Source organism: Hypanus sabinus, chromosome 18, assembly GCF_030144855.1.
Source record: "Hypanus sabinus isolate sHypSab1 chromosome 18, sHypSab1.hap1, whole genome shotgun sequence".
Lineage (NCBI taxonomy): Eukaryota > Metazoa > Chordata > Chondrichthyes > Myliobatiformes > Dasyatidae > Hypanus > Hypanus sabinus.
This window is the reverse complement of record NC_082723.1, coordinates 83,355,798-83,373,185: the sequence shown is the minus strand read 5'-3', so window position 1 is coordinate 83,373,185 and position 17,388 is coordinate 83,355,798.

Below are 17,388 nucleotides of genomic sequence, written 5' to 3'. Positions count from 1 at the left end.
ACTCATTTAAAGCTATGGAAATCTGTTCAGTACTTTTGATCAGCTTAAGCAATTTCAGATCTGCATTGTCTTTTTCAAATCAGGGAGTCACCCTTAAAATTGTTTCCTTATATTCCAAAAGAAGCATGCCTGTGTAAAATTATCTTGAGTCATTTTACTCTCGTGTATTATACAGTATCTGCCTGTTATGCTGAATGAGGTGTGGGAGAAACTTAATTAAACTGTCTACAATATATTTAAATTATTCTTCCACAGGTTAGCCAGTAAATTATATGTCAATAAGTTCATTCTTTAAGGACAAAGTTAAATAACTGCCCAACATCCTGCTGAATTAACTGAAGCAGCTCTTGCATATTGCCAAAGCATACACAGCTGATAATTTGCTGAAGTACGAATTGTTGGCCAAGAAGGTCGATATGTTGCGTCACTGATAATTCATCAGAACATTTTAATTGATTGACTAATTCGCAGTTAGCCCTTTCAAGTGCCAATATGTTGCATTTTTATTAATTGCAATATCTCAATAATGGTTTGTCATCAACAGATCTCAGACCTGTCCGTGCAACTGAGAGAAATCCTGCCAAGTTTGACTTCATTTCAAATGAACCATATGAGACATCAGAAGTAGATAAAGGGGAGGAGAGGTCAGGAAATAGTTCTGTTCTTATACTGTAAATTCTGGTGCATAAGCCGACCATCCATTTACAAGGTTAAAAAAGTGACTTTTTAATGTTATATTTGTATAAGTTGACTCCTTTTGTAGAGGCTTTTGATATAACCAGAAAAGATCACAAGATCTCACATGCCTGTACTCCGCTTGGACGGATACAGATCCCTGAAAGTTGCCTCACAGGTAGATAGGGTAGTTAAGAAAGATTATGGGGTGTTAGCTTTCATAAGTTGAGGGGTAGAGTTTAAGAGACGCAATGTAATGATGCAGCTCTATAAAACTCTACTTAGGCCACACTTGGAGTACTGTGTCCAGTTCTGGTCGTCTCACTATAGGAAGGATGTGGAAGCATTGGAAAAGGTACAGAGGAGATTTACTAGGATGCTGCCTGGTTTAATGAGTATGGATTATAATCAGAGATTAAGGGAGCTAGGGCTTTACTCTTTGGAGAGAAGGAGGATGAGAGGAGACATGATAGAGGTGTACAAGATATTAAGAGGAATAGACAGAGTGGACAGCTAGTGCCTCTTCCCCAGGGCACCACTGCTCAGTACAAGAGGACATGGCTTTAAGGTAAGGGGAGGGAAGTTCAAGGGGGATATTAGAGGAAGGTTTTTCACTCAGAGAGTGGTTGGTGCGTGGAATGCACTGCCTGAGTCAGTGGTGGAGGCAGATACACTAGTGAAGTTTAAGAGACTACTAGACAGGTATATGGAGGAATTTAAGGTGGGGCGTTATATGGGAGGCAGGGTTTGAGGGTTGGCACAACATTGTGGTCCGAAGGGCCTGTAATGTGCTGTACTGTTCTATGTTCTAAGTTCTAAAATCTGGATATTTCGTGAACCAGTACCTGTTAAGAAAATAGGCCTACACATTGTAGAGCATTATAAGTGAATTCTTAATAAATAAATCAGCGAGGGAAGTTTTGGATTAGGTTACCAATGGTAAAGAATCCTCTGAAATGTAACCCCCATGAAACCATTTGTTAAAACATAACACGGGGTGGCAGGGTCAGTACATGTACTCAGTATTGAGTTTGCGACCACCATATACAAAAGATTAAAACGAGTGCAATATGATTCTGGCTTAAAGCTGTAGGTTGTTGATTTTGCTAAAGGAACAAATAATTCTGGAGCTTCTAAGAAGTTTAGTATAAACGAGAAACAAGTGAGTGAGTCGAGAAAGGCAGAGGACACACTGAGTGAAATGCCAAAGGTGAAATGTGTAAACCGCGGGAATAGATGCCAGTGGACAGAACTGAAAGAAAAAGTTTTAGAGTGGGTGAATCTCCAGCACTCATCTGGATACATTGTTACCAGAGAAATGATTCGATTTCAAGCTGAAAAAACGCCATGAGGTCAACGAAAATTTCAAAGCAACGCTAAGTTGGTGCACCCAATTTATGAATAGACGTGATCTTATGTTGAGACAAAAAACAAAGATTGCTCAGTAGTTGAATAAGGTTACGGCCTTCCAATCATTTGTAATCAAGCAACGTTCGATAATAAGCACATTCTTACCCGCTCTCACTGATTGGTCACATGTATGAGACACCAATGTTCTTTGATTTTGCTGGCAACCGCACTGTTAATCAGAAGGGGAGAAAACAGTCCTTGTCAAAACAACTGGAGATGAGAAGCAACATCTTACTGTCGTGTTAACGTGTACGGCTGATGGGACCAAACTACCACTGACTGGTGATTTTAAAGAGGAAAACTTTCTCAAAGAAAGAAAAATTCCCACGGGGTGTTGTTTATGTTCAAGAATGCAGCTGGATGGATGAAGTGGGTTGCTTGAAGTGGGTTAAAGAGGTGTGGCGTCGATGTCTCGGAGGTTTCAGGAAGAAAAAGTCACTACTTGACTGGGACAGGTTCAAAGCGCACATGTCAGGTGAGACAAAAGCAGCATTGAAAGCAGAAAATACGGATGTTGCAGTCATTCATGGAGGTTGAAGTCTGTGTATTCGTTTTTCCAAAGTTGGCACCCTCTGTATAAGACCAAAATATAGGGCTAAATTCTTGGTTTATACACTAGAATTTACGGTAATATACATTTGTCGAAGAATGTAGCTGGATGAATAAGGTATTTTTTTAATGTTTTGATCTTGTTTAATATTTTAACCTTTATGAATCAGAGAGGTTGTATTTCAATCCACTGATAGTTGTTTGATAATGACATTGGTGAAGGATTAATTGTAGAGAAGTATGAAGCAAGCAATCCTCTGCCAGTACTATCTAAACTGTGTTTTTGCAGAGTTTTCTATTTCTTATTTCATCCCTTGTATTTTGCTTTCGTATGAATATTCATTGCATTTGATATTATAATGAAGCCTATTTAGCTTCCTCTCTCACTATTAATTTCAGTCAGCAGATGAAGAAGGTCTTCAGTTATGACACAGATCAGCAGAATTACGTGAATCGAGCACAAATGTGTAAGTGGGATGGAACTTCTAATAATCAAAGTGGTAAGTGATGTGATTCACAGTTGAGCATTAAACCCGACTGCCTCAGATCTTGCTGTATAATGAATTCACTCTTTGTGAATTATTTGGGTGAATTTTTTTGTGGGATGTTGATCAAATACTTTTTGTGGTAGCGCTTTTGCAGAGGCATTAGTTGTGTAGTGTGACATGTTGGATACGGAGTATTGTGTGGTATGTGAGGACAAGAGAAATTTTGTCACTGTTCAGGTGGAGGGGGGAGAGATGTTGAGAGTTTACAGAGAATTGTGTGGAAAAACAAAAAATATCCAGTGAGCAAGTGTTCACTGCGCAAAAACATGTTGTAGATGAGAGGTCTGAGGATGATTGCCCAACTAGTTCAAGATGACAGAACTGCAACAGAAACTCAAGTAACAACACATTACAATGCTGGTTTGCAGAAGAGCATCTCTGAATGCACAATAAGTTGAACCTTGAAGTGGATGTGCTACAGGAGCAAAAGGCCATGAACAGACATTCAGTGGCGACTGACTGTGATTTATTTTACATGTCTTGTTTCATACTATCAGACACACATCAATGGGTGTGCAATAGATTGTAAATTGTTCAATTGTTGAGGTAGGATCAGGGTATTGCAGGATAGTTCAGCCAGCTAATGGTTGTAGGAAAGTAGCTGTTCCTGAACCTTGGGATGTGGGGTTTCTGGTTTCTGTATTTCCAGCAGCACGAAGAGGGCATGATCTGCATGGTGGTCACACTTGAGAAAAGATGCCCAGAAATTCAGTTAGTCTAGCACCACCAAAAGACCAAGTGTGGTGGACAACTGGAGTTTTACTGGAAGTGCTTTCTTTTTCAGTGTGTTAATATGGGAACAATGGAGTAACCATGACTGTGACCTCTGGAAGAATCTATGGGTAGAGTCTGTAGCTACTGAGGTTCCATCTGTCCAGAGAATACAGTATTTACCAATGTGCCAGGCCTTCATCCATGTATTTATGCAGCAATAATTGTTTTTATCCTTTTTGATATACAGAATACTTAAAACATCTGATGCACAGTCTGAACAATGTTTGTTTCTTAAGATTTATTTTCTGAATCTCCCTCTAAATGACACTTTAATGCATTGTCTATTTTTATGTGGATATGTAGCAGATAAAGTTGCATTAGAGAATGGGGTGGGAATGGGTGTGAAGCAGTCGTTTAAAGCTATGGAAATCTGTTCAATATATTGTTCAATCAGCTTAAGAAATTTCATTTCTGCTTTTTCCTTTTCAAATCAGGGAGTCACCCTTAAAATTGTTTCTTTATATTCCAAAAGAAGCATGCCTGTGTAAAATTATCTTGAGTTATTTTACTCTCACATTTTATGCAGTATCTGCCTCACATGCTGAATGAGGAGTGGGAGAAACTTTACGAAACTTTCTACAATATATTTAAATTATTGTTTCACAGTTTATCCGGTCAATCGTATGTCGATAAGTGATCCCGTTCATTCTTTAAGGTCAAAGTTAAATAACTGTCCAACATCCTGCTGAATTAACTGAAGCAGCTCTTGCACATTGCCAAATCGTACACAGCTGATAATTTGCTGATGTACTAATTGTTAGTCTAGTAGGTCGCTATGTTGCATGGCTGATAATTCCTCAGAATATTTTATTTGATGGTCTAAGTAGCAGTCAGTCCTTTCAAGTGCTGATGGGTTATGTTGCGTTCTTGTTAATTGCAATATCTCAGTAATGGTTTGTCATCAACAGATCTCAGACCTGTCCGTGCAACTGAGAGAAATTATGTGAAATTTGACTTCATTTCACAAGAACGATATGAGACATCAGAAGTAGATAAAAGGGAGGAGAGGTCAGGAAATTGTTCTGTTCTTATAATATACATTTATCGAAGAACATAGCTGGATGAATAAGGTATTTTAAGGTTAGACCATAAGACAAAGGAGCAGAAGTTGGCCATTCTGTCCATCGAGTCTGCTCCGCCATTTTATCATGAGCTGATCCATTCTCTCATTTAGTCCCACTCCCCCGCCATCTCCCCATAACCTTTGATGCCTTGACTACTCAGATACCTATCAATCTCTGCCTTAAATATACCCAATGACTTGGCCTCCACTGTCACCCATGGCAACAAATTCCACAGATTCACCACCTTCTGGCTAAAAAAAATTCTTTGCATCTCTGTTCTGAATGGGCGCCCTTCAATCATGCCCTCTTGTACTAGACTCCCCCACCATGTGGCACATCCACTCTGTCCATGCCTTTCAACATTGAAAATATTTCTATGAGGTCCCCCCCCCTTATTTTTCTAAACTCCAAGGAGTACAGTCCAAGAGTGGCCAAACGTTCCTCATATGTTAACCTTCTCATTCCTGGAATCATTTTAGTTAATCTTCTCTGAACCCTCTCCAACGTCAGCACATCCTTTCTTAAATAAGGAGCCCAAAACTGCACACAGTACTCTGTGAGGTCTTACCAGTGCCTTATAGAGCCTCAACATCACATTCCTGCTCCAATACTCTATTCCTCTAGAAACGAATGCCAACATTGCATTCACCTTCTTCACCACCGACTCAGCCTGGAGGTTAACCTTAAGGGTATCCTGCATGAGGACTCCCAGGTCCCGTTGCATCTCAAAACCTTGAATTCTTTCCCCATTTAAATAATAGTCTGCCCATTTATTTCTTCTACCAAAGTGCATTCTACCATACACTTTCCAACATTCTATTTCATTTGCCACTTCTTTGCCCATTCTCCCAATCTATCCAAGTCTGTCTACAGACTCTCTGTTTCCTCAGCACTACCTGTCTTTGTATCACCAGCAAACTTAGCCACAAAGCCATCTATTCCATAATCCAAATTGCTGATGTACAACATAAAAAGAAGCTGCCCCGACACCACTGCCCTGTGGAACACCACTGGAGACCGGCTGCCAACCAGAATGGGACCCCTTTATTCCTACTCTCTGTGTCCTGCCAATCAGCCAACGCTCTATCCATGTATGTAACTTTCTCGTAATTCCATGGGCTCTTACCTTGTTTAGCAGCCCCATGTGCAGCACCTTGTCAAAGGCCTTCTGAAAATCCAAATACACAACATCCACTGCATCTCCCTTGTCTAGTCTACTTGTAATTTCCTCAAAAAATTGCAGTAGGTTTGTCAGGCAGGATTTTCCTTTAATGAAACCATGCTGAGTTCTGACTATCTTGTCATATGCCTCCAGGTACTCCATAACCTCATCTTTGACAATCGACTCCAACAACTTCCCAACCTCCGATGTCAAGCTAGCAGGTGTATAGTTTTCATTTTGCTTCCTTGCCTCCTTCTTAAGTAGCAGAGTGACATTTGCAATCTTCCAGTCCTCCGGAACCATGCCAGGATCTTATAAACTTTTGAAAGATCATTGCTAATGCCTCCGCAATCTCCACAGCTACTTCCTTCAGAACACGAGGGTGCATTCCATCTGGTCCAGAAGATTTATCTACACTTAGACTCTTCAGCTTCCTGAGTGCTTTCTCTATCATAATTGTGACTGTACATACTTCTCTTCCCTAACACCCTTGAGTGTCCGGTATACTGCTGACATCTTCCTCAGTGAAGGCTGCTGTAAAATACTCATTCAGTTCCTCTGCCATCTCCTTATCTCCCATTACAATTTCTCCAGCATTATTTTTCTATTGGTCCTGTATCTACTCTCACCTGTCTTTTACTCTTTATATACTTGAAAAAGCTTTTAGTATCCTCTTTGATATTACTTGCTAGCTTCCTTTCATAGTTCATCTTTTCCCTTTTAATGACTTTCTTAGTTTCCTTTTGTAAGCTTTTAAAAACTTCCCAATCCTCTGTCTTCCCACTAAGTTTTGCTTCCTTGTATGCCCTCTGCTTTGCTTTTACTTTGGTTTTGACTTCTCTTGTCGGTCACGGTTGCATCCTTTTCCACTCAAAAATTTCTTCTTTTTTGGAATATATCTGTCTTGCAGCTTCCTCACTTCTTGCAAAAACTCCAGCCACTGCTGCTCTGCCATCCTTCCTGCTAGTGTTCCTTTCTAGTCAACTTTGACCAGTTCCTCTCTCATGTCACTCACTGTAATTTTCTTTACTCCACTGAAATACTGACATCGGATTTCGGCTTCTCTTTCTCAAATTTCACAGTGAACTCAATCGTGTTATGATCACTGTCTCCTAAGCGTTCCTTCACCTCAATCTCTCTAATCATCTCTGGTTCATTATACAATACCCAATCCAGTACAGCCGATCCCCTAGTGCACTCAATAACAAGCTGTTCTAAAAAGCCATCTGGTAGACTTTCTACAAATTCTCCCTCTTGAGATCCAATGCCGACCTGATTTTCCCAATCCACTTGGATGTTAAAATCCCCCACAATTGTCATAACACTGCCCTTCTGGCAAGCCTTTCCTATTTCCTGTTGTAATTTGTCGTCCACATCATCGCAGCTTTTAGGAGGCCTATATATAACTGCCATCAGGGTCCTTTTACCCCTGTGATTTCCTAGCTCAACCCATAAAGATTCTGCACCTTCTGATCCTATGTCACCTCTTTCTAATGATTTAATATCATTTCTTACCAATAAAGCCATGCCACCCCTCTGCCGACCTGCCTATCCTTCTGATAAACCTGTATCCTCGGATGTTCAGCTCCCAGAGACATGTGCCCTTTAGCCTCGTCTCTGATGGCGTGTGGCCAAGTGTTTAAGGCGTTCGTCTAGTTATCTGAAGGTCGCTGGTTCGAGCCTTGGCTGAGGCTGTGTGTGTGTCCTTGAGCAAGGCACTTAACCACACATTGTTCTGTGATGATACCGGTGCCAAGCCGTATGGGTCTAATGCCCTTCCCTTGGATAATGTTGGTGGCATGGAGAGGGGAAACTTGCAGCTTGGGCAACTGCCAGTCTTCCATGACTTGCCCAGACTTGCGCCCTGGAAACTTTCCAAGGTGCAGATCCATGGTCTGTCGAGACTAATGGAAGCCTACACACACAGTGATGGCCACAATCATACCTGCCAATCTGTAACTGTACGACAAGATCATCCACCTTATTCCTTATGTTGCATGCATTTAAGTATAACACCTTAAGTCCAGTATTTGGTACTTTTTGCTTTGATTGCACTGCAACTCATCCCAATGACTGCAAATTTGCTCCATCACCTGCCTGTCCTTCCTGACATCTTTACTGCTCATTATCTTAAATTTATTTCTGTTTTCCCCCTCCTCTGCTCTATCATTCCCATTCCCACCCCCCTGCCAGATTAGTTTAAACTCTCCCTAACAACTCTGTTAAACCTTCCCACCAGGATATTGATCCCCTTTGGGGGTTCAGGTGTAACCCGTCCTTTTTGAGCAGCTTATACTTCCCCCAGAAGAGATCCCAATGATCCAGGAATCTGAAGCCCTGCTCCTTGCACCAGTCTCTCAGCCACACATTCACCTGCCTGATCCTACTACTCTTGCCCTCACTAGCACGTGGCACAGGTAGCAATCCTGAGATTACTTCCCTGAAGGTCCTGCTTCTCAGCTTCCTTCCTAACTCCCGGAAATCTCTCTTCAGGACCTCCTCCCTTTTCCTATCTATGTCATTAGTACCAACATGTACCAAGACAGCTGGTTGCTCACCCTCTCCCTTCAAAATATTCTGGATTCGATCCACGACATCCCGTACCCTGGCACCTGGGAGGCAACACACCACGCGGGTATCTCTATCAGGCTCACAGAATCTCCTGTCTTTTCCCCTGACTATGAAACCCCCTATGACTACCGCATTCCTCTTCTCCCTCCTTCCCTCCTGCACAACAACGCCAGGTTCAGTGCCAGAGACCCGGTCACTGTGGCCGTCCCCTGTCAGGTCATCCCCCTCAACAGCATCCAAAACAATATACTTGTGGCTGAGGGGGGCAGCCACAGGGGTGCTCTCCATTATCTGGGCATTTCCTTTCCCTCTCCTGACAGTCACCCAGTTTTCTGACCCCTGTAGCCTAGGGATGACTAACTCCCTGTAGCTCCTGTCTATCACCTCTTCACTTTCCCTAATAAGCAGTAGGTCATTAAGCTGCAGCTCCAGATCCCTAACACGGTCTCTGAGGAGCTGTATCTCAGTGCATCTGGTACAGATGTGGCCATCAGGGAGGCTGAAGGTCTCCCAGGATTCCCACATCTGACACCCTGAACAAAGCACCAACCCTGCAGAAATGCTACCTAATTCTATATGAATGAAACAAGGAAATATAGGTCTACTCCCCCTCATACCTTGCCAAACACACAAACTTTTTAAACCGTTAGTTTGTACCATTAACTGTGAGCCCTGCTGTTCCTCTGTCTCTCCGGGCTGATTCGCCAAGAGGAAAAAAGAGTTGGTGCCTCACTCTTGTCTCTTCCCGTTACAGGCCTAAGCCCATTGAGCCAAAGTCCTACACTCTGCTGCCACTCGCTCCGCTGCCTGCTGTACAGGGTGGTCTTTTTAAACTCTCTGCGCTGTCCAGTCTACGTCATGCGCCTGAACAGTCTTGCCCTTCTTGTACTCGAAGTTTTTTAAAAAAACTGCCGTCCTTCAGAATTTAGCTCTCTTCTTGTTCCAATACAAAAAAAGTTCTCTGTTTTTATTTAATATTTCAACCTTTATGAATCTGAGAAGTTGTATTTCAATCCACTGATAGTTGTTTGATAGTGACATTGGTGAAGGATTAATTGTAGAGAAGTGTGAAGGAAAGAATCCTCTGCCAATGCTATCTAAACTGTGCTGTTTCAGAGTTTTCTATTTTTTATTCCATCCCTTGTATTTTGCTTTTGTATGAATGCTCATTACATTTGATGTTATAATGAAGCCTATTTAGCTTCCTGTCTCACTATTCATTTTAGTCAGCAGATGAAGAAGGTCTTCAGTTATGACACAGAAGAGCAGAATTACGTGAATCGAGCACAGATGTGCAAGTGGGATGGAACAGCTAATAATCAGAGTGGTAATTGATGTGATTCATATTTGACAATCAAACCTGACTGCCTCAGATCTTTCTGTATAATGAATTCACTTTTTATGAATTACTTGGGAGAACTTGTTGAGAAATATGAGCAGTTCCCATATGGAGGTTACCCAAGGTGTTAGTTCACCACCCTGAGGGTGGCCTCATCTTGGCCAAGGTGAGGAAGAGGAAGCCATGGAGTTTGAGTTTGTTAATATGGAACAATGGAGTAACTATGACTGTGACCTCTGGAAGACGAGAGTGTGTAACTACTGAGATTCCATTTGTACAGAGTATACAGTATTTACCAATGTGTCAGGTCTTCATCCATGTATTTTTGCAGCCATAATTGGATTTGGATATGCAGAATTCTTAAAACAACTGATGCATAGTATGCACAATGTTTGTTTCTTAAGATTTATTTTCTCCAAATGACATTTAAATGCATTGTCTGTTTTCATGTGAATATGCAATAGATAAAGTTGCATTAGAGATTGGGTAGGAAGAAGCCATTTAAACTATGGAAATCTATTTGATGAGCTTAAGGAACTTCAGCTCTGCATTGTCTTTTTCAAATGAGGGAGTCACCTTTAAAATTGTTTCTTTACGTTCCAAAAGAAGCATGCTTGTGTCGTGAGTCATTCTACTCTCTGTTTCTTCAACAGTATTTTGATTGTTCTTTTAAATAAAGAGAACATAGTGTAAAGGAGAATTGTGCAGTGCATAACAAATGTATCAAATGTACAATTCACATTTATGAAAGAGATGCACCCATAGTACAAATATGCTTTGATTATTGCCCCACCCCTCCCAGTCTGCAACTCCAAGCCATCAATGCATTGGCAAAAAGGGTTAAACAGAACCTTTGGTCCCACGAGCTGCATTGGTATAGAGAAGGTGTATTTTCCTAACACATAGGCTGTTGTATGATATCAAATTTGAGTCCAAAGTGTTTTACCAGAAAATGCTGGAGGTAAGGGATTTATGTACTGAGGAAAGGAACAAGTTGCAGTGGTCCTGTCTCTGGCACTGAGGTTGGACCCTTGACTAGGAAGGGGAGGAGGGAAGAGAAGAGAGCAGTAGTGATAGGGGATTCTATAGACAGGGGGCAGATAGGAGATTTTGTGGGGAAGATTGGGAGTCTCGGTATGTTGCCTCTCTGGTGCCGGGATCCGGGACATCTCAGTTCGGGTGCAGGTTATTCTCGAGAGGGAGGGCAAGAACCCAGATGTTGTGGTCCATGTAGGGACCGACAACATGGGTAGGATGAGTGAGGGGGTCCTGCGTAGTGAGTTCAGGGAGTTAGGTGCAAAACTGAAGGGCAGGACCTCCAGGGTAACAACCTCAGGATTGCTACCTGTGCCATGTGCGAGTGAGGCAAGGAACAGAAGGATTATACAGATTAATACGTGGCTGAGAGGATGGTGCAGGAGGGAGGGCTTCAAGCTTTTAGATAATTGGGCTTTGTTCCAGGGAAGGTGGGATCTGTTCCGACGGGACGGTTTACAGAGAGGATAGCGAGATGAAGAATAAAGGACAGGTGGGGACTACAAGGTTCCGGAATATTAAGTGTGTAGTAGAGAAAGGTGAGGCAGAACAAGTGATAAGGAGGACACATGTACAGAGGGATGGTCTGACGGAACATGGAGTTAAATGTGCAGAAAGAATAAGTAAATTTAGGAAGGACAACAAAATTCAAAGGGCGTATAGCCCGATGGGAGTTCGGGGAGCTGGGTTAAGCACAATAGGCAGCGATTTAAACAGAGAGAGGAGAAATGGGCTAAAAATTCTATATCTGAATGCACGAAGTGTCAGAAATAAGGTGGATGAGCTTGAAACTCTCGACATTCATTTCTTGGATTAAACTGATTTATCATACTCCAGTAGCCTCAGTGTTTACTAATAATCAAAGATCTCCCTTTTCTCGCTTATTTCAGGGCACTAGACAAGGATGTCCTCTTAGCGCATTACTATTTAACATTGCTTTGGTAATTGCCATCAGAGAATCACAGGATATTTTGGGTATTAATCGTGGGACAGATATTCATAAGTTATCTATGTATGCAGATAATTTATTATTATTCATTTCTAACCCTGAGAAATCTATTCCAGCAGTTCTATCATTGTTGGCTCAATTTAGTGAGTTTTCTGGGTATAAGAAATCTTAATAAGAGTGAATTGTTTCCTTTGAATAGACAGGTCCCAATATATGGAAATTTACCTCTTAAATTAGTTAATGACTCTTTTATTTATTTAGGGATCAAAATCACAAAAAACCATAAAGATTTATTTAGGTTTAATTTTTTACCCTTAATTGATCAGATTAAAGGCTTGTTTACTAAGTGGTCACCATTATCTCCATCTCTAATAGGCAGGATTAATGCTATTAAGATGGTTATTTTACCTAAGTTTTTATATATTTTTCAAGCGGTACCAATTTTTATTCCGAAATCTTTTTTTACTAATGTTGATTCAAAAATTTTCTCATATATATGGCAGAATAAAAATCCCAGGGTAGGTAAAATATATTTACAGAAGACAAAGAAGGAAGGTAGGTTAGCATTACCTAATTTCAGATTTTATTATTGGGCAATTAATATTAGATATTTGTTATGTTGGTTGAAAGACTGGGGTGGATTTTTGGCCCTCATTGGGTGAGTTTAGAAATTAAATCGGTACCAGGTTATGCTCTGGGTTCTATTTTAGGGACTTCTCTCCCTTTTGCTCTTTCTAAATTGCTGAAACGAATTGACAACCTGATAGTTAAACATACTTTACGTAAATGGTTTCAATTTCGGAAATTTTTCGGGTTGACTCAATTCGTTTTAAATAGTCCTATTGTATCTAATTGTTTTTTCCACCCTTCCATTATAGATCAAGCTTATTCGGCTTGGAAAACTAAGGGATTACTAAGATTTTCTGATTTATTTTTGGATAATTGCTTTATGTCTTTTGAGCAATTATCTAATAAATTTAATTTGCCTAGATTTCATTTTTTTAGGTATTTACAGATTAGGCATTTTTTAAGTACTGTACTTCCTATGTTTCCAAATTTTGTGCCTTCAGATATTTTGGAGAGTTTGTTTGAATTGAACCCTTTGCAAAAAGGGCTTATATCAAAACTTTATAATATAATTATGAAGGTATGTTCAGAGCCCCTTTATAAGACCAAAAATGAGTGGGAAAGAGAGCTTAATCTTATTATTCCTATTGAGAATTGGGATAGAGTTCTTCAATTAGTTAATACATCTTCGATGTGTGCCAAACATTCATTAATACAATTTAAGGTCGTACATCGGGCCCATATGTCCAAGGATAAATTAGCTCATTTTTACTCTTATATAAATCCTATTTGTGATAGATGTCAATTTGAAATCATGTCTTTAACTCATATGTTTTGGTCATGTCCACTTTTGAAAAAATATTGGAAAGATATTTTTGATATTATCTCTGCGGTTTTGAATATCGATTTTCAACCTCATCCTATTACCGCAATTTTTGGTTTACCAATGATGGACTCACTGCATTTATTTTCTTCCGCCTGTCGAATGATTGCATTTCTAACTCTGATGGCTAGAAGATCTATATTGTTGAATTGGAAGGAAATTAATCCTCCCACTGTATTTAATTGGTTCTCTCAAACTATGTTATGTTTAAATTTAGAAAACATTAGAAGTGGCGTATTCGATACCTATTAAATTTGAAAAGATATGGAGACCATTTATTCTATATTTTCATATGATGTAATATGACCCTGTTCCAAGTTCATTTGACTTTCCAGCTTTTAGCTTATGTATGTTGAGAGGATCGGAGTTGATGACCTTGATGATTATATATTCTTGTGAGATATTATAAACAGCCCTTTTTTTCTCCTAGTTTTTCTTTTTTTTTCTTTTTTTGCTTCTTTTTTCTTCTTTATTAGTTATTAGATTAGTAGGTTAGTTAATTTTGCATTATATATATATTTTTTTCTTTTTTCTGTTATATTATGTATTACGAAATATCTAGACTTACCATGTTCATACATATACTGTATTGTTCATGTTTTGGTAAACTCATTTATACTGTAACCATTGCTTATGTATTTTTTCATCTGTAATGAGAATTTGTATGTTTGTAATTTCTTTATTAATATATCATTTGTATTTTGTTCAATATTATTAATAATAATAAAAAGATTGAGAAAGAAAGAAAGAAAGCCTGAAACTCAGGTGCGAATGGGTAACTATGATATTGTTGGGATAACAGAAACATGGCTGTAGGGAGATCAGACCTGGGAAATGAATGTACAAGGGTATACGTGCTATCGTAGGGACAGAAATGTGGGCAGAGGGGGTGGGGTGGCCCTGTTGGTGAGGAATGAGATTCAGTCCTTTGCAAGGGGGTGACATAGGATCAGGAGAAGTAGAGTCTGTGGATAGAACTGAGGAACAGTAGGGGCAAAAAGACCCTAATGGGTGTTGTCCACAGGCCACTAAACAGTAGCATGGATATTGGGTGCAAGTTGAATAGGGAGTTAACATTGGCATGTGGCAAAGGTAATGTCACAGTAGTTATGGGGAATTTCAACATGCAGGTGAACTGGGAGAATCAGGTTGGTGCTGGACACCAGGATAGGGAGTTTGTAGAGTGCCTACAGGATGCATTAATGGAACAGCTTGTTCGAGAGCCAACCAGGGACAAGGCTATTCTGGATTTAGTGTTGTGTAATGAACAGGATTTGAGAAGTGATCTTGAAGTAAAGGAGCCATTAGGAGGTAGTGACCATAATATGATGTTTTTATCTGCAATTTGAGAAGGATAAGGGCAGGTCAGAGGTGTCAGTGTTGCAGTTGAACAAAGGAGACTATGGAGCCATGAGGGAGGAGCTGGCCAAAGTTAACTGGATGGATATCCTAGCAGAAAAGACAGTGGAACAGCAATGGCAGGTATTCTTGGGAATAATGCACAAGGTGCAAAATCAGTTCATCCCCCAGAGAAGGAAGGATTCAAATGGGGGACAGGGGCCACAGTGGTTGACAAAGGAAGTCAGAGATTGCATAGCATTAAAAAAAAAGTATGACAGTGCTAAGGTGAGTGGGAGGACAGATGATTGGGAAATTTTTAAGGAACAACAGAACTTAACTAAAAAGGCAATACGGGGAGAAAAAATGAGGTACGAACGCAAGCTAGCCAGGAATATAAAGGAGGATAGCAAAAGCTTTTTTAGGTATGTGAAGAGAAAGAAGATAGTTAAGAACAATGTTGGGCCCTTGAAGAATGAACTGGGTGAAATTGTTATGGGAAACAGATAAATGGCAGAAGAACTTAATAAGTACTTTAGATCTGTCTTCACTAGGGAAGACACAAGCAATCTCCCAGATGTATGGATGGGCCAAGGACATAGGGTAACAGAGGAAATGAAACAGATTGACATTAGGAAGGAAACGGTGATGAGTAGACTGATGGGACTGAAGGCTGACAAATTCCCAGGTCCAGATGGTCTGCATCCTAGGGTACTAAAGGAGGTGGCTCTGGAAATTGCGGATGCATTGGTAATCATTTTCCAATGTTCCTTAGATTCAGGATCAGTTCCTGAGGATTGGAGAATGGTTAATGTTATCCCACTTTTTAAGAAAGGAGGGAGGGAGAAAACAGAACTATTGTCCTGTCAGCCTAACATCAGTAGTGGGGAAGATGCTAGAGTCCATTATTAAAGATGAAATAGTGGCATATCTAGATGGCAGTGATAGGATTGGGCCGAGCCAGCATGGACTTACCAATGGCAAATCATGTTTGACTAATCTATTTGAGTTTTTCGAGGATGTAACCAGGAAGTTAGACAAGGGAGATCCAGTGGATGTAGTGTACCTCAATTTTCAGAAGGCATTTGATAAGGTCCCACATAGGAGATTGGTGGGTAAAATCAGAGCTCATGGCATTGGGGGGAAGATATTGACATGGATAGAAAACTGGTTGGCAGATAGAAAGCAAAGGGTAACGGTGAATGGGTGTTTCTCGGAATGGCAGGTGGTGACTAGTGGGGTGCCACAGGGCTCGGTATTGGGACCACAGCTGTTTACGATTTACATCAACAATGTAAATGATGAAGGCATTGAGAATAACATCAAGTTTACTGATGATACTAAGCTGGGTGGCAGTGTGACTTATGAGGATGTGAGGAGAATTCAGGGTGACTTGTTGGATAGGCTGAGTGAGTGGGCAGATACTTGGCAGATGACGTTTAATGTGAATAAGTGTGAGGTTATCCACTTTGGGAGTAAGAACAGGAAGGCAGACTATTATCTGAATGGTGTAGAGTTAAGTAAGGGAGAAATACAAAGAGATCTAGGAGTCCTTGTTCATCAGTCACTGAAGATGAATGAGCAAGTGCAGCAGGCAGTGAAGAAGGCTAATGGAATGTTGGCCTTTATTACAAAGGGAATTGAGTACATGAGGAAGGAAATCCTTTTGCATTTGTACAGGGCCCTGGTGAGACCACACCTGGAGTATTGTGTACAGTTTTGGTCTCCAGGGTTAAGGAAGGACATCCTGGCTGTAGAGGAAGTGCAGCATAGATTCACAAGGTTAATTCCTGGGATGTCCGGACAGTCTTACGCAGAGAGATTAGAGAGACTGGGCTTGTACACACTGGAATTAAGGAGATTGAGGGGGGATCTGATTGGAACATATGATTATTAAGGGATTGGACAAGATAGAGGCAGGAAATATGTTCCAGATGCTGGGAGAGTCCAGTACCGGAGGGCATGGTTTGAGAATAAGGGGTAGGTCATTTAGGACAGAGTTAAGGAAAAACTTCTTCTCCCAGAGAGTTGTGGGGGGTCTGGAATGCACTGCCTCGGAAGGCTGTGGAGGCCAATTCTCTGGATGCTTTCAAGAAGTAGTTAGATAGGTATCTTATGGATAGGGGAATCAAGGGATATGGGGACAAGGCAGGAACCAGGTATTGATAGTAGATGATCAGCCATGATCTCAGAATGGCGGTGTAGGCTCGAAGGGCCAAATGGTCTACTTCCGCACCTATTGTCTATTGTCTATTGAAAGGAAGGGAGAATGGACCTTTAGTCTGGCTGGAAATTTTGAAAATATTCAAGAAAGGATCCCCAAACCTTTTGGAACTTCATGTCCGAATTGAGGATTGAATAGTGGATCTTCTCGAGGTGTAGACAGGACATGATGTCCCTGAGCCACTGGGGCAGCATCCCTTCACCTGAGCAAAACTGTGTGCCTGGCCAACAGAGAAGCAAAAGACAGTGTGCGCCGTTTAGTCAAAAAATACTGGACAGATGTCTTACAAACTCTATCCCA